This window comes from Erithacus rubecula, assembly GCF_903797595.1.
Source record: "Erithacus rubecula genome assembly, chromosome: 4".
NCBI lineage: Eukaryota > Metazoa > Chordata > Aves > Passeriformes > Muscicapidae > Erithacus > Erithacus rubecula.
Window position 1 is genome coordinate 44,500,170 of NC_136686.1, and position 27,053 is coordinate 44,527,222.

The 27,053-nt window shown below is 41.7% G+C and overlaps 1 protein-coding gene across 11 annotated transcripts in view; it reads left to right on the forward strand.

Annotated features, from left to right (window-relative positions):
- The first annotated feature begins 11,308 nt into the window (after nt 1–11,308).
- FOXP2 (forkhead box P2) overlaps nt 11,309–27,053 on the forward strand; it is a 394,702-nt gene continuing 378,957 nt past the window's right edge. For 8 of the 11 annotated variants that reach the window (XM_079304712.1, XM_079304715.1, XM_079304706.1 and 5 more), the window contains exon 1: nt 11,310–11,610. The gene's annotated coding sequence lies outside the window, so the exon portion shown is untranslated. Of the gene's footprint in view, nt 11,611–27,053 lie in introns of all 11 variants that reach the window. The other 3 variants (XM_079304705.1, XM_079304713.1, XM_079304714.1) reach the window with 1 other exon arrangement.

Below are 27,053 nucleotides of genomic sequence, written 5' to 3' on the forward strand. Positions count from 1 at the left end.
GGTTTTAGCACTCAGTCCCCAAGTCTTCACTCTAAATTGATAAGAGAATGGGGAATGGAGGCGGGGGGTGGGAGGATGAAATAGTTGTAAATTTCTTTAATACCTGTAATCTTAGTTTGTGAGGAACATCCCTTTATTTTACTGGAGAGTTAGATTCTTTGTTTGATTGCAAAATTTTCCTCTCATCTACAATGTTACAGAGAAATCAAATACAAAACCAACATTACTACTACAGATAGAAGTACAGCTGTACTACAGCTACACAGATACTTTGTGGACCACCAAACTATGTAAATTTTATGTCTTAAACTATTCTTTAACAAACCACTAAATACTTGCAAATGTGCTATCAGTAATTCCACATTTGTGTTTTCCCACTCACTTCAGCACATTATTAAAAGATAAATAATAATTACAGAACAGGATTCAACTAAGCTTTGAACCCAGAATTTTTCCATGCTGTAGTAAAGTGACATATGCCACATGAATTAGTGGAGAAGTGTTTCCAAGTAGTAGGATGTGTACGTTCAACAGCTATGACTACATCAGTTCTCTGGCTGCAGATTACTGTTGTCTTCAAATTGTGTTGTAGGATCCATTGGAAACTCACTGAAATGGACTTTTTGGAGTAGGTAGTACAACAGAGTCCTCAGCTTGCAAGTACTAACTGCTATTGACATAGACACCTTAAATATTCATAATAATAACAACAAAAACGCTTATATTTTAGAAATATTTATTTTATTTGTATGCATATATTTTTCTTCATGAAATAAAATACAGCACTGTTCCTGAATTTTTAAACTGCCCTAAAGAACAGTCATAAGGAATATAATATATGGTCCTGTTTATCTTCATGGGGCATGATGACAATTCTAACTCAACCCTGCTCCTGGACTGAAAAGTCAGATCTGGTTTTTCTGATCATGGAGTCTTAACAACTGCACCACCTAGACTCGGTATTTTTTCTGAATGAACTTTTATTTTATAATAGTATATTCCTAGGAAAATATCCACACTTGCTTTAAAAATCGATTATGATGGGGAACCCCTGACAGTAAGAAATAATTCCAGACTGTTCTCACCAGCCAGAGCAATCTTGCTGTTAAAATTGTTCCTGCATGCTTTAGTCTGGATTTGTCTCACTGCAAATGTCATCCTTAGAAATCTCTTACAGGTTTTCTGCTACAGTGAAGACCTCACTATTATCAAAACATATTGCATATATTTTGATAAAAGTTTTATTTAAATTTATTTGAATTCTTATTACTCTTCCATTAGCCTTTTCCAGATTCTAACCATCTCTCTACAACTGCAGATACACATTCCTCCTGATCACAGCCAAGCACTGATGCCTGAGCAAGAGTTCAGTTTGGTTGGTTATCTATCCTGTGGGTTTTTGAAAGTGCTGTGTGTTTTCCAACTCACACCCATTCCCTCCCAGCAAATACCCTCTGCAGGTTTTGCATTCCTTTTCCCCTGTGTATCACTTTAGCCTGTATTTCATTCATTGTTTGGTACTGATATCAGATTGACAGGCCTGTCCATGCTGTCCTGTTTACCACTTAGAAATACCATTAGAGATTTTGCATTCTTCCATTCTTTTACAACTTCATTTATTCTCCTAGATTTATTGGAAATCTATATTTGTGTTAAAGCAAACCTCATCCAACTCTTTTAAGTCTCTTGAATATCAGTTATCTATGTCTATTTATTTAAAAAATCTCTAGTTTTTGTACCTGCTCTTTATTGTGCTCTTCTGTTGTTCTAAAATTGAAAACTGTTTATTTTATCATGTGCTGTGATCAAATCATTCTGCTTTATCTTTTTAATTTTGTAATCACGTTTTCCATATATGATGCTGTCCCTTAACTCTGTATTATAGTGGATATAGCCCTCTTAGTTAAAAAATTATTTCTGGTAAGAATAACCTTCCCTTTAAATTTTATTGCATTTGTTGGAAAGAATGGTGGTGAATGCTGTTTTGTTATGCTTGTGTTGATCTTCCTAGTTTTAAAACAATCATTTTCCCTCCATTTATGCAGATGCCAAAGAGTATGATTTGGTATTTTGCAGTGGACAGCCCCTGCTGCTCCATTAGGACATTCATGTATTAGTGTTGGTTTGCAATTTGTCACAACAAGTAAATAAAAATGTCATTCTCCTATGTGGTGTTTACAGCACGTATTAGCCAAACCAAGTCTTAAATTTTGAAGGTTGGTTTGTCTCATTCCCTATACTGCATTCAAAGGCATTACAGGGATTCAAAGCATCCTGTCTCATCAAACAATTTAAGAAACCTAAAGATGCCACATCATTCATAAAATTGATTGCTAAATACGTGCCTACAGTTCTGTTGTTTGATTATGTTCTTACTTCTGCTTACCCACTCTACATTTTTTCTAAGGAGATTGCAGCTTTTATTTTGAAAATCCAATCACATATATTTATACATTCCCATCAGCTTTTTGGACAACTAATACAGTCATTTAATAAATAAATAATATCAATTTTACTTGTTCAGCACTTAGGTTTCTGACACTGATGTACAGTACAAAATTGGGTTTTTTATTTTGATATCAGTACTGAATATTATTCAGAATGAGTGTTTCTGTTCTGGTATGGGGGTTAATTCAGTACTGAAATGTCATAGGATAGTTGCTTACATATCCATTGGTATCAATGTGGATAGAGGAAGTTACTAGCTAAGGGCAGAGCAGAAGGTGTTCAAGGTTGCTTTGATATTTAACTATTGTAAAGCTTCTCCACAGTATTTGAAGTTCTTTCAAACATGCCTGCCCAAAAAGAAGTTAAAGCTTAATTTTGAAAAAAAAAATGCTATTTGTATAGTTTTTGAAATGCCAAATTATTTTGCCATTTCTATAGTAAAGTAGCACATTTTAAATAATCTGATACACAGACTACTATAACATGAACTTAATTTCCTAACCATATAAAGAATATAAGAAGCATACCTTACTGGTTTATTGTTAGTATTTATTGAGTACTTTTGTATTTAATTCTTTGTCTCCATATTCTTTGTAGTTAGTTTGTCATAGTCACAGTGAAAACAGCAATCTTTCTGTAGATTTTAAGTAATGCTTGCATTGGGTAAGGTTTCAGGTAATACTTGTATTAGGCCCAGACCAGCTCCCATTAAAATCCATGAATAAACTAGCAGTTATCTCCTAGAATAATCCCTCTTAAACCTTTATTACAGCAAGTAGCACCAGTTCACCTGTTATATTAAATTCAATAAATTACTGTAAGAAGTATGCAGACATATCTGCTGCACAGGTAATTCTTCAAATGGGCACTTACTGCTTTTCCTTTCTTCCACGTGGATTTGGAGTAGTTCCAAAATAAAGGTTTTCTGGGCATCCATGTAGTGCAGCATGGTGCTGTAGTGGTAGATTTTCAATTAAAAAGAATGCCAGGATGTTATATGAGTAGCTGGAAGAGATTTTTAACAAGTCAGCATCCATTTAAGCTCTTTTCAAGACCAAATATTCAACATTCAGCTGTACCCTTTGATAATATGGTTTCTTTAATAGGTGCTGACTTCTTTCCTAAAGTGGTGACTTCTGAAAGTGTGGCAAATAAAAGACACTCATGGATGGAAGAAATCATTCCTTTGATGAGAAAATGTTGACCTCACTCCTACGGCTAAGATCTCACTGCCAGATTTCTGGGACAAAGCACTCTGGCAAAGGCACACAAAATTACCAAGTGGTTGGATTGAGGTAGGAAGGTGCATATGGTTCAAGCAGTTGCCTCAACAAACTTCCTAAATACTAGACCGAGCTTCATCTGGAGCCTGGTTCAGGAATATGGACCACAGGAGCTAGCACAATTCATTGTACAACTGCAGTCAGGAACAGTCAATTACTAGAAGGATTTGAGAGTAACTGAAGTTTGTTATAATGAAAAGAAAAGATGTCTACCACCAAAAGATTAGACTTCAAGTAAAAATAGTGTCTTCCAAAATTCTTTTCCTCCCCTGTTTAGCAGCTAATTATGAAATGGTTAAGCTTCTAGTACTTCTCCTTGCAAATAATTTGTTCTAAAAAGTAATGTTTTTCTGAGTCACTTTTCTTTGCCTGATGCTTTATTTTTTATACAATGAGTAAAATAACTGACAATCTAAAGTGCAGCACTATGATATCCACTTGTGTAGATGGTACCTTATCCTAAATTTCTCTAATTCTCCTCCTAGCTGTGTTGGTTGTGTAGCTGTAGCAATAAAAAAGCATTATTTTTCTGGTGAAGGAAAGCAAAAAGTGGAATGCTAATGAAAGAAGCAGTATTTATTTGATTATAGGTTTATACAAATTTGGAAAATAAAGCTACTTTGCTGCTCCTGAATCACGTAGCTCTGTAATTCACATCCACAAAGCAGGATCTCTATTGCCTACAAAGTGTGTGTCCTGAGGTTGTGTCCCTTAAGTCCTCTTAAATAAACCTAAAAAGGGGCTTGTTTATTCAGTGTTTGACTAGTGTAAAACTCCTGTATCTTACCATATTGTTAACATCCACAGTCTGCTTTCAATTTACTTCCCAAACCCATGAATTCTATAAATATGCTTGTGGGTGGAAAGATGACTACTTAATACATGTTAACTTGTATGTATAACTTAGAAATGTTTTTTAAAAAGACAGCTCTGTCCCTTAATCTTAAATACTAACAAAATTTCTAGAATTCTCAGAATGTTGCTGCAGGTGTGTAAATATCATGAAACTAAACTGAATTTTGCATCTTTAATGTGGTTTTTGTGTCTGTGTTACCAAAGGAAAGAATTGTCCGGACACAGCTGTAACTGTTGCTTGGTTACTTGTATGTTTCCCTAAATGTAAGTAAAATTGGCTTAAAAGGAAAGAGCTACAAAATAATTGTATGCTCTTTTTGGTATTACTAAGTCTTAATCTAACATCAGTGTTGAGAACTACATCCAGGGTGGAAGAGAACAGAATCGATTCTGTTTTATTTTGTGAAGTAGAACCCTGTCTGTTCCTTCCACAAAATTCAGGTGCTGGCACATGATTTACGCTCTGGGAGATTAAACAATAGCCCCTGGGCTGCTCATGTGTACCCTGTGAAGATGTGATGGGGCAAGTTTATCAGAGACTTTCTGCTGCTTTAGCTCAAGAAGCTCACTTATCTATTCCTCTACTCATCTTCTACCAATCCACACACCTTGTTTGTTCTGAGTGAGGCTGGAGAAATTCACCTGTAGGTGACAGTTTCCCACCAGAGCATACATAGCTTGTGGCAGAGGCCCTTCTACACAACCTTCACTTGAGGGGGGAGAAATGCTATAGCTGGAAGAGGAGAGTAGAAGCAACAGAACAAATAAAAGACAAAAATTCTTCTGTGAGGAATATTTCTGAAATATTCTGAGGGATATTTGATGAAAAAATTGTGCAAGTCCCTATGTCTTGTCTTGCTCTGAGGAAATCATGAAGGAGAAAAATGAAAATAAATGAACACAAGACAGAAAAGTTGGACTTCAGATCTGGGTGGTACTTGTGGAGACTGATTGTTTTACAGTCAGGACTACATTTTTTGTAGTTAAACTTGCATTTTGACTAATCTGGCCCCTACATGCAATCCCATATACCCCATAACCTTGAGAACAGCATCTGGGCTGCCTCTGCATCAGGCTGAGAAAGTTGGGAACTTCGGAGTGAAATTCAGTAGTCACTGAGTTGCTGAAAGCAATTGCAGAAAAGGCTGAAGAGACAGCACTGCTTTAAGAGCTGCCCTTCTCAAGGTTGCCATGTCCTGCTATTTTGCTATTCAGAGCCCTGAATCCTCTTTTGGAGACAAGTGTTTATATGGTCTATTTCATTAAAGCCACAGGTGTTCTTACCAATGGTTTGAAACTGACAACAAAGAGGAATTGATGCAAAGTCTTTATATATATATATATATATGTGTGTGTGTATGTATGTATATATATATATAATAGCTAAATTGTAATGCTATTCTACTTGACTTCTAGGCCCTCTTGGGACCTAAGCCATTAATCAGCTTCCAGGACCATGACCTGAGCACTTGGTTATGGTTGGTTTGGAGTAGGGCTGAGTGTCCCTTTGCAGAACAGGGATCAAAGACCTGTGGGAGCAGCAGGAGAAGAGTGGGTGTGCAGAGCAGCAGGTGAGATGTTTACCCAGAAAATAGGAGCCTTAGGTCAGTGGCTGCTCTAAGGACTGACTGGGCATTCTATCTAGTTACAATTTAATCCTCAGCAGCACAGGAGATGCTCAGTTTTAGAAGGCTGAGGAAACTCATCAAACACTTCATCCTGAATGTGACACATATTAATCTGAATATTTTCAGAACCAGTGCCTTAGGAACCTAAGCAATTTTATTGGCACCTTATCAATGTTAACTCCTGGAAGCTAACCAAGGATTTGAAAGGTTACAATCTTATATTTACATGCCTAAATTTTAGTACCACCTTACAGGCCACACACCAAAGTTTTCAGAAGTTATGAGCCATTCATGAGACTCACACAGCTACTTGTTTATGTATGTTTGTGATACTGCTCCCTGGGTTATACTTTGGAAACTCACCAAAAGATTTAGCAGTCTTAAAACTTTCCTCACCTTTGGCTAAATAAGACTTTCACATATACCACTAATGGTTGGGGGACCAGGACCCAAAAGATCAGCATGGCCTGTTTGGCACAAAACAGGAAAAGAATCCAGGAAAATGTATAGGTCATCTTTATATACAGGTGTCAAATATAATGTCAAAAATTGTGACATATTTTCTACTACAGAAATTGAGTTTCAAGATTTGCATAAAATTTTTATGGGTTTTCTTTTGTTTGGTTGGTTGTTTTGTTTTGGTTCAGTTGCTTGGTGTTTTATGTTTTGTTTTGTTTTGTTTTGTTGTTACTCTATCAAAGAAATGGAACTGACAGTGTGATGCCTTGTTTTGGTCAGTGCTGCTCAGTGGAGCATCTGTTCCAACTTGAGCAAGACAACTTTGAAAACCATACTTTATCTTTCTTTTCCCCAGCAACTCTCAATTATTTGATCTTTTAAAATTTTGTTCGCTGCTATAATGTTTATTCAATAAGTTACAAATTAAATTATTATTTATTACAGGTGTATAAAACTATAGGCAAACACTGAAATCATCAGGAAATTCTTCGACACAAGTCTTTCACCAAGTGTTCCTAAATCAGCAATGGGTTGTAATGGCCTAGTTATTTCTCAAAGCTGACAAGTGTCACAAAATTTATTTCCATCAGATGAATGTTAAACACCTGTTTCACCAATCTGTAAACCCTAGCTTTCAATGTTGATACAAAGAGCTTAGTTGATTATGGCAAAGATATAATTTTCTTTTTTTTTAGTAACATGAAATGAACACAATAGAGAAAGGAATGCTGAAGGTGTTTATTGCCTGCAGCATAATTCTGCATTTTATAAGATAGCCTGGAAAGTGGACATAGAGCTTCAGAGGAAATGAGTTTCTCTCTTTTGACATGTCCACAAACTAAAAGTGAGAATTTCCTTCTTAGTGTCAACAGCTACTGGCAGGATATAGGGAATGGAGTTTCTCTAGGCCTAGGAAAAAGATTAGAAACATGACCTATATTAGGAGAAGCCCAATGTTAATTACAGTGTGAGGTTTGTGAGCACTTGTGAAATGCTAGCCTGAAGACAGTCAACATTCTGTGTATTTCCACAGTGAAACAGAAAGAACCTGAAAGTTAACCTTTAATGGAAAGCATTCCATCCAGCAACACATTTGGATCAATATTGACTAAACCACACCTGTCCAAAAATAGGAACCTTGATAAAGTAATGATAAATTTGATGATTTTTGTAGTAGAGTTCAGTGGAGATCCCTGCTTACATAATTACCAATTGGCCTCTGAGAACACCAACATTCAGAAAATCCCAAAGAAAACACTCCTTTTTATGATTCTTAAGTAACTCTAGTAAATGGACATTTGCAATCCATTTAATTGAAGAATTTAGAAAGGGCTTAAGTCTCATGGGGAGATCTGACAAGGACATAGAAAGTGCCATGTTTACGTTGGGGAATATAAAATAATTTTATGCCTAAGGATTTGTTTATAGCAGTCAAAGTTTTGAGAGTAATCCGAGATTGTATTAGACCATCACAGCTTCTTCACAGATATTATTCCAAGGTCTGTTTTCTATATGCTCCTTTTCAGAATGCAGCACTGCAGAACAGGCATACAAAATAGGCTAAATTGAATCCTACAATTGCGTAGGTGCTGTGTGCTTTGACGAGCAACTGCTTGGGGCCATCAGGTGCCAGAAGAGCCCCTTTGGCCTGGCAGTGAACAGACACGAATGGGAAGGGCATCGGCATTCCGCTGCCCGTCACTCGGGACGATCCAGCGCCGGGAAACCCGCTCTGCCAGGGCGGCAGGATTCCGAGGTGAAAGTGAAGAAAAGAAAGTTGCCATCTCTCATTAAGATTTATTATACGTCTGAGCTTTTGTAGTCCCGGAGCTTAACGACAGATGGTGGTGTAACTCCACCAATTTTGTAATGTCTCCTTTACTTTGATGTTGTAATACAGATTCTCCTCGACTTGACTTCGGTTAAAACCAGCATTTTCTGCTCTTTCCCAAGTGTCTCGGAGCAGTAGGCAGGGAGGAAAGGGAGTGCACCTAGTTCGAAGAGGGGTCTATTATGTGTTCTTGTTTGCTTTCTAAACAATCCTAATAGAAAATTGCAATTTTATAGACACCTAGAGCTGCCAGCAGCACAGAGAAATTACATTTAATTAATTAAAGGGCAATGGTTTCAAAGCGGTTTATTTCAAGCGAGAAATACAATTGTGCAGATGAAATCTTGAACCGTAAACAGGAACAAATAAAACGCACCAGAGTTTTTCATTAGAAAGCCAAGTCACATTTTATACCTTAATCGTCCTTGAAAAAAAAAAAAAAAAAGTTTTAATTTTGGGTGGAACTGCCAAGTTCGCGCCGAGTTATATTAGCGGCTAAGCGCCGTGTTGCTCCTTCACGTTGTGCCCACCAGACAGAGGGTCTGCCTGCGAGGCCACATTGAACAGGACGGAGGTCGTGGAACAAAGCGCAGCCCGGGCAGAGGGCTGGGAGCGCTGCGGGCACTCGCGGGAGCGGACGGCGTCCGTTCCGACGGCGGCGGCCCGGGGCAGGGCAGGGCAGGGCCGGACCGGACCCGCGGGTCGCTCCGCGCCGCCGCTCCCATCCCGCGGCTGCGGATGCCGCGCTCGCCCGGCGCCCAATGAAGCCGGCGGTGCCCGTGGCCGGGCCGCGCCGTCCCAGCGGTTCGGTACCGCGGGCTAACCCCACAGAAAGGCACTGCACGCTGCCTTCCGCCGGTACCAGGATTTGTCCGCTACCGCAGACGGCTCCGGAGGGAGAGCTGCCTTTCCCCCGGGTCGCGCTTCCTGCCCGAGGAGAGCGGGGGCGGCGGTCTCCGGACCGCGCAGCTTGCGCCCCGCGAGGCTCCGCGCCCCTGCCCGCGGAGCCCACGGGCGGCCGGAGCCCGCGGGGTCCGATTTCGTTTGCGGGCCGGCGGGGCGCGGAGCGGCGGGTCCCGCGCGGCTCCCCGCCCGCCCCGCCGGCTCGGGGGCGCGGGGCCGTGGAGGGCGGCCGCCCGCGGGAGCTCCGTCCCCCGGCTCCGCGGGGTGCGCGGACAGCGCTCCCCGCAACCGTTGCGCTCGTTGAGCTCCGCGGCAGCGGGCAGCGCCCCGGTAACCCGGGGCGGCGACGGGGCGACGAGGGGAGGGACGAGGGGCAAAGAGACAAAAGAGCCGCGAGTAGCAAATAAATATATTTTACGGCCACCCATCGGCAGCACCGCGGCCCCGCGAGCCTCTGCCCCGGCGCTGAACTTTCACCTCGCGAACCCGGCCGCGCCCCATTGGCTGCCGGCCGGCCCGCCGCGCCCCGCACGGCCCCGCCGCCGCCCCGGCCCCCGGCCCCGCCGCCGCGGGCGGGCGGAAGGGTGCGCGGCGGCGCGGGGGGCGGCCTGGGCCGGGGGCCGCCGCGGGGGGCCCCGCCGAGTTGCCGGAGTTGCGACGGCTCCGCCCCGCGATAGCGGCCCCCCCCGCCCCCTCGCCGGTGCGGAGCGGCCGGCGGTGCCCCCACTGGGGCTGGCCGGCGGCACCGGGAGCCAGCGGCGCGGGGCGCGGCGGGCACGCGGTCTGCCACTTGCCCGTAGCGGCGAGTGGCAAAGTTGTGGGATTTTTAATTGTACTTAATAAATGCGGTGACTGTTAATTCTGAGTGACAGTCACTTGTGATCCTGGCCCTCGGCGCGTACAGAGAGCCCTGCTAGCGTAGGGGCTGCCGCGCGATAATGAGGTGGGCTCCGAAATAACAAACCCCACGTTCCGCTCGGCCAGCGCCGTCCGCGTCCTCCCGCGCCCACGCAAGGTCCTTCCACCCAAACACACGCCCAGCGCCGATTTACTGGGAACCGTGGCGAGGACAAGGGAGGACAAGACCAGCTCTAGGCACGATGCCAGCACTTCTCTCCCCGCTCCCCCGCTTGCCTGTCCCACGTAGGAATCAATTAAAAGTGTTTTTCCCGGGGGGAACAGCAGCCCCGGGGCCGCGCGGCCGTTCCAGGCGGGGAGCGGCCGATCCCCGCTGCGGCCATCCGGGGGGTCCTGCACCTTGCTCCAAGTACTGGGGAGCAGAAAAGTTTCGGGGCCCACGCGTGGCTCCCCGGCACAGCCGCTGCGGCCAGGCCTGCCCCGCCGTTCCCCTCCCGCTCGGGCTCCTCGGGCTGCCTTCGCGCGGGGCCGCGGCACCTCGGGGGCTGCCAGCAGGCTGCAGCCGGCCGGCACTGCCAGCACAACACACGGCTTTGTTTTCCGTCCGTCTGCTAAACTCGTTGTGTCTAACGGAGCCGGCGGAGCAGGGCGGCGGGAGGGGAGAGGGGGCGGGAAGGGGCAGCCGCCGCCAGCAAACAACTTCCCCGACGGTTTGTTTACATAGCAGGTGGAGCTGCCGTCCGCCGCGACCCGCAGCGCCCGCTCCGCCGGGGACCGGCCGGGGGAGGCGCGGGCGGAGCGGGGCACGGCCCGGCGCATCCCGCCGCACTTTTTTTTGTTGCCATTCCCCCTTCGCTGCTTTCCCCCCCACACCCCTCCCCGCGTTATTAGCACTTCTGTGCAGGCCACTCTGCGATCATGTGAGGGAGGGTTCCCTTCGCACTCCCCTCTCTCCAAAGCAGCCGGTGTGTGCGGCGGCGGGTTTTCTTTTCTTTTTTTTTTTTTTTCCCTCGTCTTTTTTTTTTTTTTTTTTTTTTTTTTTTTTTTTTTTGCATTCCCAACAAAACACATACACACAGGCAGCACACTCCGCACACGGGCGGACCCGCACGCCGGGGGAGGGAGAGCAGCACCGCCAGCGCCAGGCAGCACCAGCCGGCGGGAGGGCGCGCGGCTCGGACGCCGCTCCGCGCCCGCGGAGGCCCCGCGCCCGCCCCCGCTCCCCGGCCCGCGCGGCGGCTCCGCCCGCGGGACTCTGCCTGTGCGCGCGGCTGCGCGCGGCTCCGCTCGCCCTTTCTCTCTCGGTGTCAGCTCGCCGGGACGCCCTACGCGGTGTCTCCTCCCGGTAAGTGCTACCCCCCCACCCCGCCCCGCACACCCGTCCCCTCCTCCCTCCGTTCCCCGGTGTGACTTGCTACTTCCAGCCGCTCCCACCCCCCTCCTCCGCCGCCGCTCACTGACTTGCCGCCGCCGCGGGAAAGTTTGGCCGCGGCCGGCGCGGCCGCAGCAGTGACATGTGTCAGGTCTCCCGGCGCCCGGTGGCACCGGTCCCGAGCACGCACGGCCGGCGGGGGGCGGGGGCGCGCTCTGCGGTGGGAGCCGGCGGTGCCCCGGCCGGAGTTGGGGCCGGGCCGGCCGCGGGAGCGGGCTAAGCTCCCCCCGAACAAGTCGCGGCGGCTGCGCTTCGGCAGGGCCTCCCTCCCCTCCGCCGCTCAGAGCCGCGCAGCGCCGCGGACCCCCAGCCCCGCGTAATTAAAAACAAACAACCTGTAGCCTCCCCGCACGGGTAGAGAAGTGCCAGGCGGGGAAGGCTTGCGGCCAGGCTGCCGAGGAAGCGCGTGCGGGAGGCTCGGTTTGGCCGCCGTTTGCCTCCACGTTTGTGTGCTGGTGGGCTGCTTTTTTTTTTAACTGGTTTTTTTTTTTCTTTTTTTCCCTTCCCTCTTTTTTTTTTTTTTTTTTTTTCTTTCCCTTTCTTCTTCTTTTTCCCCGAGACCTCCCCAGCAGACAGCCGGTGAAGAAACGTGTCACGTTTCTCCTTTGTGTGCTGCCTGCCCGCCGGAGGGAGAGGCGCACCCCACCCCCGCCTCTCCGCCCGCTGCCGGCCGCCCCCTCGGGGCGCCCCGCGCCGCGCTGCCCCGGGCGCCCCCGCTGGCGTGGGAGGGCAGGGCAGGGCCGCCGAGCTGCCCCTGGGGCTGTTCGGGCTGCGCAGGGAACAGGGTCGTCCCCTCGCCCGAGACAAAACTGCCTAAACCCAACAATTAATAAGTAATGGTGTTGGAGCTGCGGGGTTCCGGAGGCGGCCTCCGTGCCTGGTACGTGGGGGCCTTCCCTTAAAATTGGCTTTGAAGTTGAGAAGGGCTTCGGGACTTGGAAAGTTTGGGAAGCGTGCTAGGTTTTGAAGAGAGGCGAGCGGCCGCGGCGGCCTCGGCTGTGGAGCGGGCTGTGCCATCGGAGCGCTAGGGCAGCCGTGGGACGGTTCTGCTCTGCTCGCCGGGCGCGGCGTGCGCGGTGCGGGGCAGCGCCCTCGGCCTCCCGCAACCTGCCCGAAGCCGTGCGCCCGGCGGAGCCGGCCCGGCCAAGGTAAAGGCAGCCCGTGGCGCCGTTTTGCTCTTCTCCCTGTTCGGCTGTGTCAGGTCCGGCAGCGGGCCCGTGTGGCAGCGCAGCCCATGGCCGAGAACGCTGGCGGGGTCCCGGGATGGAGCTGCCGCAGCGGGGTAAAGCTTAGGCTGCGGGCGGGCAGGAAAATGCTCATCTGAAATTTGCGAGAACAGTTCAGACAGAAGGTGGGCTGCTGGTATGTTCTCAAGGGAAAAATAATCTCGAAAGTAACCACCGTGAATTTATGGTGTTGTCCTGTGTCTGTAAAGAGTGCACGGCTACCGATGGAGGAATGGGCAGTATCCTTTACCTGGAACCGCTTGTACTTTTAGGAAGTCCTGCGTACGTACCGAGAGAAACACAGAAGTTCCTCTTCCAAAGAGGATCTTCCCTGCTCTTTTCTGTGCGTTATAGCCCGTATCCAAACTCAGCTCCAGAGTGGGAATCTTTCCATTGACAACAGTAGGAATAGCTCCATTGACTTCACAGGCTTGGATCAGGCCCTTGGAAATTTTTTTTGCAAAGGTGGGACTCCGAAGTTGTGCATGGTGTCAATATCCCCCCACTAATGCGTGTCGGGGTAGGGGTGAAGAAGTCAAAGTTTTAAGATATTTTGACAGTTTTAAATTTTTTCTTCCTTGTGCTAAGTAGTTTAAAGCCATTAAGGAAAATCATTACTGCTAGTAATATTACTCTAAATAAAATATGATTAATTATTAAATTGGTTTCTCTAATGCTACACTAAACCCTTTTAAGTGGGATATGGTTTTAGTTGTTCGAATTAGTATTTTAAAAAGTTTTTTCTTAACGATAATAATTTGTTCATGCAAATGTAGATACTAAAAATACCCATTTTGTAGTAATCTGCAGTTTCAGTGTAGTTTTTACAAAATGGTTTTGTTCTGTACTGTTTTTGCATACTTAAATCATTCACTTAATTACTCGAGGTAGTAGACCTGTAGAAGGTTAAGGGAAAGGAAAGAGAATTTAAAATACAGCGTTTCAAAAATGCATGTAGTTAGACATCCTAATTTATTTTGATAATATGTAACACCTGAAATACTCAGCATCATGTGAGGCCTTGTTGGTGTAGTCTTTAAAGTTTAACAGTAACCTTAGGAGGAAGCTTAAGCAGAGTCAATTGTATAAATATTTGTGTATTTCTTTGTTTTTAGTTTAACCTCAGTGATTTTTACATTGTGTCACAGGATCTTTGCTATAATGCAATGTTGTTATCATCTGAGAGAGGAAAAAACGTAACTGTTGCAGGTTCTGTTAAGTGAAGATTTGTGTAAAATGACCAAATAGTCTGCGAGGAACAACCTCTTAGACAAATTGCAGTGGGTTTGTGTGTGAGGAAGAGTAAAAGAAATATACCAGGTTCAGGACATTTCAATCAATAAATATGTGGTATTCTTTTAAAGCTGCACTAGTGTTTGTGCAGTAGTCAGGTGAATAGTTTTGCAGATTTTTGAAGTGACTTGTTTATTTGGTGGTATTTGGCTTTTTTTTTTTTTTTTTTTTTTTTTTTTCTGTAATCATCTGTTGCTTATACATTTTTTAATGCTTTCCATAATAGAATGTGTTGGCACTATAATTTTAAGAATAAAGGTGTATTTGCTTAGAAATATTCCTGTCAGATTCCATTATTTTTTTGCAAAAGTTCTTGTTAGACTTAAATTTATTTAAGAAAAAATTACCATAGAATAAGGTTTGTTTTTTTTTTTTTTTTTAGGACTAATTTATGTGAGCTGGAATAAGCTTTTTGTATTCTGAGAAATATACCTGATTCAGCATTGCATGCACAGGAGTTATTCGGGGCTAGTGGGCTGAAAACAATAGAAAACTTCTGAGATGTGATCCATGTTGTGGCAGTGTTTTGCTATGTGTCATTGAAAACGTCACTTAACCTCTTTGTTTTTCATCATTGAAATGTGAGGGCTGGTATTTATCTTTCTAATAGAATGCTTAATTAGTATTTCTTGAACATGGAGTACTTTTTTTGTTCATTTCTATTTTTGCCGGGTTTATTTTGGAGAAATTAAATTGTGATGGTGGCTGAAAATGAATGGTTGCTGGGAGTCATGTTTTTTTCTTTGTTGCTCGGCTTGTGAAGAGGTCACTTGCTTATATGAAATGAAAATGATTTAGGACATAGGTTGCTGAAAAGTACCCATGGAATTATTTTGACTGGAGAAAAATGCAAATCACAATCAAAATAAAAAATGCTATCAACTTTGTTGTAAAATAATAATTTTCTCTATATTGGAACTGATTACTCTTTTAAAATTTTGTGACAGCTAATGGGTCTAGAAGTAATGCAAATTGTCTATTTTTTTTTTAATTTAATTTTTTTTTTTCCTGCAGACACTGTAGCATACTTCTCAGCTAATCCTTGTTAGAAGAAATACTTGTCATTTAGATTCCTGTTCCCTGCCCTGTTTTGACTTGGTACTTTTATTGATTGCATGTGTAAAATAGTAGCACCAGAAAAACTCCATATAAGCGATGAAATTATAGAAAAGCTTAGCTGTAATAAACTAGCCTCTTAAAGTTAATGTTAAAATTGCAATGAAATAGTTCATTGTTTTTTGTTTGAAGGCTTTCTTCCACATTTGTTCCTTTACAGAATAAGCATACTTGCTGTAATAATTTCCAAGGATAGCTTTTGACTTAAATTTCAAAACTTCTAGACCAGCATAAAAACAAGGAACAGTCTAACAAGTATTATTTAGCACTGATGATCTTTTTTTTTCTCCTTTCTGAGGCTTTCAGTAGCTTAATCTAACTTATTACTTTTAAACAATCTTCCAAAAGGTTCACTGCAAATTATAAGGGGTATTCATTGCAAGATTTGCATGTTTTGTATTTCTGTTTTTGTTGTTTTGTTTTTTGGTTGGTGGTTTTTTTTTTTCTTTTTAAAATCCCATTTCTGATAGGTTTGCATTTAAGGGCAACATCATGTTTTAAATCAGAAAGGTGGTTTTCAAAGTGCCAGCAATAGCTTGCTTATGCTGTCATCACTGAAGTAGCTGAAAATAATCTCTTTAATGAACAGTTGCTACAATGTTTATTGCTTCACCGTCGGGGTGATAGGATTGGGATGATGTTAGAAAGTAACATTTGAACTCCGAGGAATGAATTTGCGCGGAATTATGTTTAATATCACAATTTCAGTTCCTATTCTAAGAAAAATAAAGTATTAAGTATATTGTTTTAAGCTCTTTAAGTCTTTTCAGTAAGTTCTAGAGGTTGCTAAAGGGAGGGAAAAAGCATTGTAGGTTTAACTTTTTGTTCCTTTACTTAGCTATTTCTTTTCCTGCTAATAGTAATTACACATCTGTAGTTGGAAATGGGTTTTCTGCAGTTTGTTTCTTGTTTAACTATACACATTAATCGTGCTGGCTGCTGAGGACAGAGCTGATTTCCCTGGATATGGTGTGCTGGACCTTCCACATGCCTTGAGTGTGGGTGTCTCTTGTGCTGGGGCAGAGGGCTTTGCTGTAGGTAACAGATGACTTTCTAATTAGTTAGGCTGAGGAGCAACAAACAGGTTTAATGGGCAGGCAGCACCTGTAGAAGGGAGATTTTTCTGCCCTGCCCACTCCCTTGCAGTGTTGTAATGTCCATTGTGGGGTGAAAGGAGAAAGTACAGATCTCCATCATAAACCCCTGTGAGTCACAAAGAGCCCTCTCTGAGGTTCACAGGATGCTTTGGATTCCCTGTGGAGCTTGCTTCAGCTCCCTATGGGCAGCAGGTACTGCAGGGAGGTGCTGGAGTGTGTGCTTTAGGTTTCCAGCCCCGTGGGACACACTCTGTGGGTCCTCTGCTCCTTGGGACTTCTGGGGTGATCAAACCTGGCTGCAAATTGCAGCATATTAAGTATTTCTGTAAATTGCTGATCTCAGTCTCGTGTCAGGACATTATGAGGATGACTGACATTCTAGTGGGCCTGTGCCAGCCTTGTCCCAATGGGACATACTCTACTGTTGGGCCCAAAACACAGTTCCTTTAAAGAATGATGTTTTGAGGCTAGTGGGTACATCATTGTAACTAACTAGAAAGTTGTTGGGGATCTCTGGGCACATTATTTCCTAAATAAGTATTTATATAGGTACAAGAAAAATCCTGTAACTTTTAAGATTAATGTTTAGTTGATGATTGTATTAAAATAATTTTTTTTCTTTAACAACGTGCTATGTATTTTGCAACTTTGGTCAGAATTTGTCTTTAAGTAAATTCAAATGCTGATTTATTCCATTATTCAGCTTTTGCATTTCAGCCTAAACCAACATGATACATTATGTATTTGTAATTTGAAATTATGTATTTGACATAATTTGACTAATTACATTTTAAAATATATTTATATTAAAATAGTCTAATTTTGATATTGCCACTACAATTTTTGTGATCTTATCCTTTCAGAGAAGGAAGGAGAATAACTGTGATATTATATTGCTTTTTGAACAGGATCTAATTATGTTGCTCAATCTGAAAACTATGAAACTTGTGTTTGGAGAAACAATCACAGAGTTACAAAGCTATATCAAACTTAATACTTTGAGTATCTATTAGGTGTTGATTCTGAATTTGCCCAGGAATGGTGAAGAAAATGTAAAAGAGGTAAACACCATGTCAACTTTGCCATGCTGTCAGTGCTAAGTCTTACAAAAATTGCTCACAATTACATTGTTAATTTAGCCTTTAAGTCTTACTGTTGATGTTGAGAGAGCATATTGTTCTTCTGGAATTGTAAACCACCTAGTAAAAGAAGTGATGGCTAATACCTCTGTAATAAAAGCTGTAGTTGGTGTTTAAGAGCTTGGACATTAGATCAGAAATTAATGAGTTTTGCCATGTAAAAACATTGCAGAGGAGATTTTAAGGGTTAGTGATGGGAAGGCACAAAGGGCTTTGGAAAGGAGAGGGACAACTTGCAAACAAATGGAGAGTTGGGAAGTGAGGGGGAAAAAGGCCAGGGAAAACATGTGGCTGGGCAGGAGCCAGCACAGGCACGGGCAGCACTGCCAGGGATGGGCAGCTGCTCAGGAAATAGGGGCTCAGGCTCTCCCAAGAGCAATGGGATTTTCATCCAGTGCCCAATTAGAAAATGCATTTCTTCACCTTCACTTTCTACTGTGGGAAGAAAAACCAAACTTTTTTTGCTTGCTGGCTTTATGCATGTGGCAGTTACACCAGGTTGCACTAACCCTAATTGAGGCTGCTATTTCTTTAATACTAGATCTTATTAAATCTAGTAGTTTGGAAACTACTTATTAATTATTACATTGGAATTTGATATTTAATTACTGAAAAAAGTATCATTTTGTTGATATGGTGGGGGGAATAACAGAGGTCTTTTAAAGATAAAGGGAAGAAAAGTGTCTAGAAAACAGAAGTTAGTATTTTTTAGAGTCTAAAATACAGAAATTGAAATATCTGATTCAAACCACTTCTTTCTGAGAAAATACAAACAGGATTGTGGTTTCATTACAGTAGTTACAGCATTCTCATGACCTATAAATGGAAACATGAAAACCTAATGCAGTCAGGTGTGCATCGAATGCAGAGATACATGTATCTGCTGTTGTGCTTTTCAATTGTGTCAATGTTTTCATCTTTGTAGAACAACATATTTAATTCAGTAAGGAATAAATGATATCATGTGCACAGTATGGTGTATTTAAGAGGAAGAGTGCTGAGAACTCCATGGTATGTGGCAACAATCATTTTTCCTTGAAAGTCACTTAATGGAATATATGGGTGCTAAAGCTGTAAAAATATTAGGATGGAACTTTGCTAAAGATCATGAAATGCTTTTGTACATAAATTTATTCAGACCCCTTTCTTACCAGTCTTGAATGCATTTAAATTACTTTTAATGTTGTGAAGATGCCTGTAAACTGTTTTCAGTATACAATAACTGTCAGCGTATTTTGAAGAATGTGTGGTCAGTAATTCAACAGATAACTACATTGAATATACAGAAGTTTCATACCATGTCAGATTCTTGCACATTCCTTTTTCTATAGAAGAAGAATTAAGTGCATCATGACTGAAAATTTAACTTGGTATATAATTCTATTTTAAGAGACTGACATCTTGAGAGAGAGTTAATAATGTTTGGCATTGCATGTTCTGGATCTGTTCTTGAGCCTCTATTTGTTATTGACCAGGAAAGGGTGTGGAGTATACCTGAGCAGCCAGAAATGTACATCTTATAAACTGAAATATGAAAACCCTCTAAAAATACTGGTTAAGGGTTTTTTTCTTGGGTAGGTTTGTTTGGTTTGTGTATTTTTGCATTTGTTTGATTTGGCTTGATTTTTGTTTTTTTTTTTTTTTTCTTTTTTTAAAAATTATTTTTGGTTTTGGATCTGGGTATCAGACCACTTGTTTAAATCACAGAGAAACCAGGAGAGTGGTAAACTGCCAAAATATTTGTGTATCGCTCCAGGAGTGTTAGGTGAAGAAGTTGATGATCAATCCAATGTTTCTCCTGTGCAGCTTTGGAAATGTTGTGTGTCCATGCCCGTGAAAGTGTGACTGTGCTGCATCACAGGGCTTCTGTCTCCATCCACAGCTTTCTGTAAGGAGACCAAAGCCTTCAGAAAGAAAATGAATGTATCCTAGTGGGTTTATTGCATCTCAGGTTATGGGACAGAAAATAGTCTAAAATACTCTAAAGAAGAGTGCTGTCAATCGTCTGCTAAAATAGGGAATGTGCTCAAGGAAGGTGGTTCTCCAGACAGGAACTGATGATGTTGGAGGGTATTTTACAATGTAAAAACAGGTATTTAATGGATTATGATGGGAAAACATAGCCTTCCAAATTCCTCCTTGAAAAGAGGAGGGAAGGATGCTTCCAAAGCAGGTTAGCATTCATTTTCAGACTGAGTATGGCTTGCAGTGTTGGTGCTGTGCCATGCTCCACCTTCAGGTTGTCCTCTGGGGTGGTTGTGGCATCTAGGTGTGCTTAGTCTAGCAGTGGAAGCAAATCACCACTAACGTGAAAAATCCATATTTAAAGTGACTTTTTCATAATATTTAAATAGTCTGAAGGATTCTCTCTCATTCATTTTGTAAATGAATCTTTAGAAGTGCAGCATTGGGGTACATCATCAGTGAGGATCCAAAGACATATGAGACATTTCTGAAAACAAGAACACAGACACTTACTTGTTTTAAAGTGTCCAGCCTGATGAGCCAGGTATGGCAATCAGGCATGACATACCACATGCTGTAGATGTAGGGTATTGTGTGCCTCATAATTGGTGCTAATATGAATATACAGCAAATCTAGCATTTCCCAGGAGCTCCAGGCAATGTGTGAACACCAGTAATTCACTATATGTTCCTCTAGAAAGTGCATGGCTAAAGTGGGGCCTTGCTCTCACTTCTTGATACTCCTCCTCCTCCTTATCATTTGATTGTCACATTAGGAGGAGAGCTGCTCTGAAGCCTGAGAAAGGTGGCAGATGGGGAAAGCCAAATACCTGACTGGTCCTTGTGAGTTGCAGGCTGAGCACTTGCATTTTGAATCTTCCTGTGACTCAGTAGAAGAATGCATTTCTACTATTTAATTATGTGTAAAAATGGAACCTGCTGTCCTGGACTTAACTAAAGTTCTATTTTTAACATGTTTCAGTACCTGCCTTCAGTAACTAGAATTAAATTTTAAACTGAAATTATTAGCCGTGTTATACATAGGCACCTGCACATTTTGTGACTTAATAATATTAAAACCTCTTAATATACTTATGTGTAATTTAAATATAATTTTATGAACATTTTTCTGTATCCAGTGACTGACATTAAATTACTATCAGAATAGGGAGGGCCCTTTTTTTCCAAGCCATTGTTAGGATTACAGTTTTGCTCCAAATTCACTTATCAACAAAATTTCCTTTAACTGAATTTGTCTTTTTGTAAGATGCAGGTGAGTCGGAGCAAAATGTAACCAGAGACTATTAAAAATATCTTTCTCATTGTCACCTGCAATATTACCATAATTGGAACTAAGGAGCCTGCAGTTGCACAATATTTATGTTGCAATCCAAACTGACACAGCCTGGAATGCCTCAGTAGCAAAACAAGAGACAGACCCAAGCCTCACAGTGCATGCTTGGGAGGGAGTGAGCTGCTCCTCTTGGGAGCCTCCTCCAGCAGGGACATCCTGGAGGTGCCTGCTTTGCCTGGGCTGGGGCTGAGCTGCTCAGGTGGGTGCTGGCAGCTCGGCTGTGGTGGATGTGAGACCCTCTGGGTCAGGCTGCAGGGATGGCTATTTGAGAACCTGGGCAGCTCTAGTAGAACACAGCTCCTTCTCTGAGGTCTACTGATTGGAATGATTTCTTCATTCCTCTTCACTCCCCACACTGTAGGGCCTCTTTCTTAGAAGGTGTTGTTTGGAAGAAATGCTTCTAATGCATTTACTTTTCTTGGTGCTTGGAAATAGTGAGTCATTGTCCAGTGTCACCTTTTCTGTGCAGATCCCTGCAGGCACAGTGAAACCAATGTTCATCTCTGCTGCACTCTGGTAGGCTCCTCAGCAGCTGATGAACTTGCTCTATTGCTGCTGCCCTTTCTGGCAGGCACAGGATGGTATATTTGCCTGTGACTGACACGCTTAGATCTATAGCCACAAGATACCTGGTCAACTCTTCAAGCCTTTACCTTTAGCATTAGCTTTAACCCCTCAGGACTCGGCTGCTTGCAGCATTGAAAGCATGGCAAGAGGTTTTATGGCAGAGATTTGACTCAGCAAGACTTGTGCTACCTCTCACTGAAGATATAAAATACAATTTGTAGCTTATAATTGCTGCCTAATATGATCTTGGACCCTCACTTAAAATCCATTTAACTGATACTGTGCTTTCTTTATAAGGTTATTATTGGGAGCTAACCTTTTCTTGTGTTGTGGTTAAATGTACAATGTAATAAGGGTGTTTTTTAATGTGTTTAAGAGTTAGAAGATGTGTTAGAGGTAACCTTTATGCAGAGAGTTTTATATAGTTGTAGTAAGGACAGCAATATTAAAATCCTGAGCATTAGTACCATCTGAATATAATTTGTTCCTACTCTGTTTTGTGTGTGCCTGCTGGTGGAAGATGATACAGTATATTGAAGAAATCTGTTGTTCTTCAGTATATTTCTTATAGGTAATTATTAACTAGTGAAAATTACTGTCTCATAATTTTTTAAAATTTAGATGCAAATAAAAATGCAGAAAGTGCATTGGATATAATAGATAAATCACAATTCTTTCTTTAGATTTCAAGGTAAGAAAATGAAACCCAAGATTTTAAGTACAAAACTGAAAGCCTCCCAGAAATTTTTACTTCCTTGCATGACTTCTCATATACAGGCATGGACCATGTCTGTTGGATGTCTTCAGGGAACACTAACTTATAACAGATTTAAAGATTTGTTTTCCTCAGTGACAAATGTTGGTACTCTTGCTCTGTGAATATTAGTTTGTCTTCCTTTGATTGCCTAATTTAAAGAGAAACTTGTTCATTTTTCTTCCCTTTTTCCTCAAGGGGGCATTGTGGGTTGAAGAGGGGGAATGGGTTTTGCACATGTCAGGCCTATAGCTGGCAAATACTTGTTTTGTAAAGTTCATTAAACTGCACTTGGGGTAAACACATCCATATGGATGCAGGCAAGAATGGCTGTAAGAGAAACAAACATTATTTTTAATCTTAACTAGGTGGGGAAGGGGGAAGCAGTCATAGCTTATGGGGTTGAAATTAACTGCTTTTAACTTTGTGAAGAATGATGATGATATAGACCTGATAAAGTGCCTTCCTAAAATTATAAGCATAATTCTTGGCTCAGATGTACACTTGCAGAACTCTAGAGTTACTTAATCTCAGTATAGTAAAGATAAATTCATTAATGGTTATGAGGTGTTGATATAATTAAATAGAGAATGCCAGTAAATTGCTTTTTGGAGCTCAATGACTGTAAACCCTGGTTTTCTAATTTAATCCATCCACTGCTTTCCATTCACTTGCTGAAAGGCTTTCTAGACTGAGAAATTAGCCCTACTCCAGGCACAGTGACTCCAAGAACTAACTGCAAGTCATTTTCTCTTAAAGGAGAACCTTGGATGAGTTCTAGAAGGGTTTCCTCAAGAAAAGTTAAGATTGGATGGACAAAGGAAAGCAGAAACAGGTTTTTTGTGTCCAGAGACTACTGTTTTTCTCACTAACTGTTTGAATTTTGTGCTGGTTTGTGGTAGCTCTGCACTTGCACAGAAGAAAAATTAAGATGCTTACAACCCAGTGAAAGAGCTACTGACCAAATGAGAAAAACTAGCTGATTTTTTTCACTAGTGTTGCAGTATTTCTCACATCTAGCTTTTTGGTTGTTCTAAATGAATGTTATCATTCTCTCAGCAGACAGTCCATTTTTCTTGTGAATTATTTAAATGCTGGAAGAAATTATTTTATGGAGAAGTTAGATACTTCTGAAATTAGCCTTTCACACAAAGGGTAGTTTAACTGCATGAGGCAAAAGTTCACTTTGTGCTTTTGAGCTCTCAAGAATAGAGATGTGTGAGAAAATATATTCTTTAGGAAAGTGTCATTGTTTTGCCTTGCTAGGTTTTTCTTGTGCAAGGTATTCTTCATCATTTTTTCTGTTAATTTGCTTAATACTATGTTGTGGTATAACTGTAGTGTAACCCTTTGTGCTCCAAAAGGGATTTAGAATTATAAAGTCATTTAGTTGGAAAAGACCTACCAGGTCATTGAGTCAAACTTTGACTGATCACCATCTTGTCAGCTAGATCAGAGCACTAATTGCCATGTCCAGTTGTTTCCTGAACATCTCCAGGGATGCTCACTCCACCACCTCCCTGAGCAGCAGTTCCAATGCTTAAAAAGCCTTCCATGAAAAAATTCTTTCTGATGTCCAGCTGGAACTTCCTCTGGTGCAGCTTGAGGTAATTTCAAAGTAAAAGTGCCATGGATATCCATCTAAAAATAGAAGAGAATGGAAAAAATGGTTGATTATGTTGATTAAAAAAAAAAAAATCTCATTGAGTTGACCCCCAAATCTTCTGTTTGCTTCAATTATAAAAATAATGGAAATGGTTTCCTTAAAAGCCTGCAGAAAGAGTTTTGTCCTTTTAATATTTTCTACACTGTTTCTATGGGCTTAATATGAATGTGGTATTTGGAAGATGAAGCCCTCTTATTGCTGAAGCATATCAACTGCATTTCATTGTTCCAAAACCTCCTGTGCATTTTGAGTAAAGAGGTTTGTTTTTTTAGTATTTTGAGTAAAGAGGTGTAGTTTGTTCTGCTCAGTTTGTCATAAAAAAATCTGAGGGGAAAGTGAATTAGCTATTGCTCAAGGGTTTGTAATTTATTCTGGAATCTTCTAATGCATTAAAACAAATTTTAAAGTTAAATTTACTTCACATATGTGTGCATCTGGTAATAAGAACTGTGTAAAACAGCTAATAATTATACCCAAACTGCTTCCAGTTCAACTGTGTCTTTCCTGCAAAGCATGGTTTGCATAAATGGAAACTGTGCTTCTTGATTTTATTTGGCAGATCTAAAGTACTTATGGTAAAAACTGTTCTCGCAAACTACACAAAGCTAAACTCTGTTAAAGAAACCCCAACTGTTAGGTGTTTTGCAAATCACTGTGATATTCATTGTACTTGTGAATTGATCAGTTTGATTACTGCAATATAATATCAAAGGCATTGCATTTTCTGTAGCTGCAAACTCCACTGAAGGACTGCATTTTTGGTCTTGGTGAGATGTTAAAAAAAAATTCTAGCAACATGAAAATATATATAGTGAGTAGCTGCATAAGCTGTGCTTTTTCTGTCTTTGGGTGGCAATTTTAACAGTTTGAAGTTGCTTTAAATTCAGTATACTTGAAATAAGCCATTTCTGTGGATGTTTGTGAAGTTTTAATTTGTTTTAAACCACGTTGTTGATCTAGAGCTTTTGCTCATTTAAGGTTGATTAATTGCTTTTGCCACTTTTGTTTGCAGTTCAGTATAATCTCATGCAGACTATTGTATTTTTTTTAAATTTTAATCTTCTGTTGTTGGTTGTATGTTTGGATGGGATGTTAAATTTGACCACTAATAACTTAAGGATTTAAATAAACAAATAAACAAGATTGAAAACAATAACAAAAGACTGCAAACTGGAACAAATGCTTGGCATTTCAAATTTATTTTATGAAACATATTTTCTGCACCTGCTGTAGACCTCATTGTGGAAGCTCTTGTTTTCATATGTTTTTTTCTTATTTAGAAAGAGAAAAAGGTTATTGTGTTTTCATTCAAGTTACCTTTATTTAAGGCAGATTTAATAGAAACAAGAATAATAAGCCCATGTCTTACATTGAATGTCTTTTAAATGTGTATGCCTTTTGTGATAATTATTATTCATTAAGGCTCGGTACTCTTTCTTTAAAGGATAACTCTGTTATCTTACCTGTAAAATGGATGGGTGAACATTGACTATAGTCACTTGGTGCAAAATGTAAAATGCAGTTCTGGTATGGAACTAGAGTTGAGTTCTTTGGCCCATGTGCATTGCTGCAGTTCCTTTCAGAGAACAGCCCCCAGTGAGTGCTTGGGTAAGTCCCATTGATCCAGTGTGACCCACGCCACAAAGGATTAGTCTCCTGTTGATAGCTGACATGGTTAACTTGGCCCAAGTAGGAGCCTCTGATTTCTACTTGCAGGGCAGAGCTCAGGTCATGGCTGGTGATAAAGATGCTGTAACAGTTCATCATTGGAAGTGCCTGACTATGTGCTGCTCTTAGAAACTCAGAATTCTGGTATCCTATCTTTCACTGCTTTCTCACAAATATTTGTGGTTGGCAGAAAGATTGAATTGTCACTGTGTGATGAATAACATGTAATCCACCTCCTGTTTTCAGTATACTGATTTTCACATACTTACATGATGGGCAGACAGAAGAGTTCAGAAATCTTAAGACAGGCCTGGTGGAAAATATGTTCGAATTAAAAAAAGCCCTGACTACAAGAGAGAGAGAGTGAGACAGGAAGAAAGGAATATAATTCTGCTGATATTAAAAGTATGAAGAGGAATAGAGAGAAGAGAGGAAAACTTATGTTTTCCATTTTTAAGAGACTTTTTTTTAATGTTTTTTGAACTTCTGAGATTATGATGCTTTTTCTTTGTTATAGAGCTGTCAGAAAATACAAAGGTTATATCTGTGCAGACAGCTTAACTTGCTTCTAGCTCTCCAAAGTACTTTAACTCATTTCATATTCAGCTGTTAAAAGTGTACAGGTCTTGGAAAAATTAGAGCATTATAGCTGTAGTCATACCCTCCTGGACAGCCAGGACAGAGCTTTTGGAAGAGAGCTGTGGCAAGGCATGTGATGCCCTGCAAAGTGGCAGTGGCTTGTCAGGGCTGAGATGTTAAGCAAGTGTGCCCCTGTAATCGCTGTGAGATACTTCTGGAAACCAGAATATGGGTCAAGGAAACCTTCCTCTGCCATAATCCTTTCTAATCTTTGCTTTTGGAAGTTTTTGAGAGCATTTCTAATGCTAAGGAGTGTAGCTCAAATTTTTCGGTTTGCTTTTTCTTGCTTGTACTTTTTCAACTTTTCTTTCCTCTTGTATTTATTTAAAGAGAATCCTAGTAGTGGAGGGGATGGTTTTAGAAACACGGTATTTCATCAACAAAGGAGGGTCCTAACAATTCCATCTAACTAGAGAAATACTGCAGAGTGAAGGGGGTGCATAAGATACAGTGGAAGTACAAGAAATCATCCCATTTTTACCAAAATCATTGTACAATGGAAAGTGCCTCGTGTCAGCTGAAATGTCAGATGTATCAGGAAAAAGTTAAAGTGGAACCTGATTTCTGTAAGGCTAAAGATTCTAGTAATTTGCTTAGAGATGCAGTAGAAAATCAATCTTATGCTTGAAAGAGGAAATGGTAGCCTTCAAGTCTCATATCATGTTTTGTAGCTGATTGCCTGTTTTTATTATCTCCCCCCGCTTTTCCTTCGGTGCTTGTTAATGCCCTTTGGTTAACTCCATTATACCTTTGAAAAACTTCTTGCAGAGCTCAGCTACTTTGGCTTGTTTGCTGGGTAAGCCTCACTGATATTATTATAATTAATAGGATGTGTAAAAACTTCCCAAACCCAGTGTTACAGAATCAGGCTA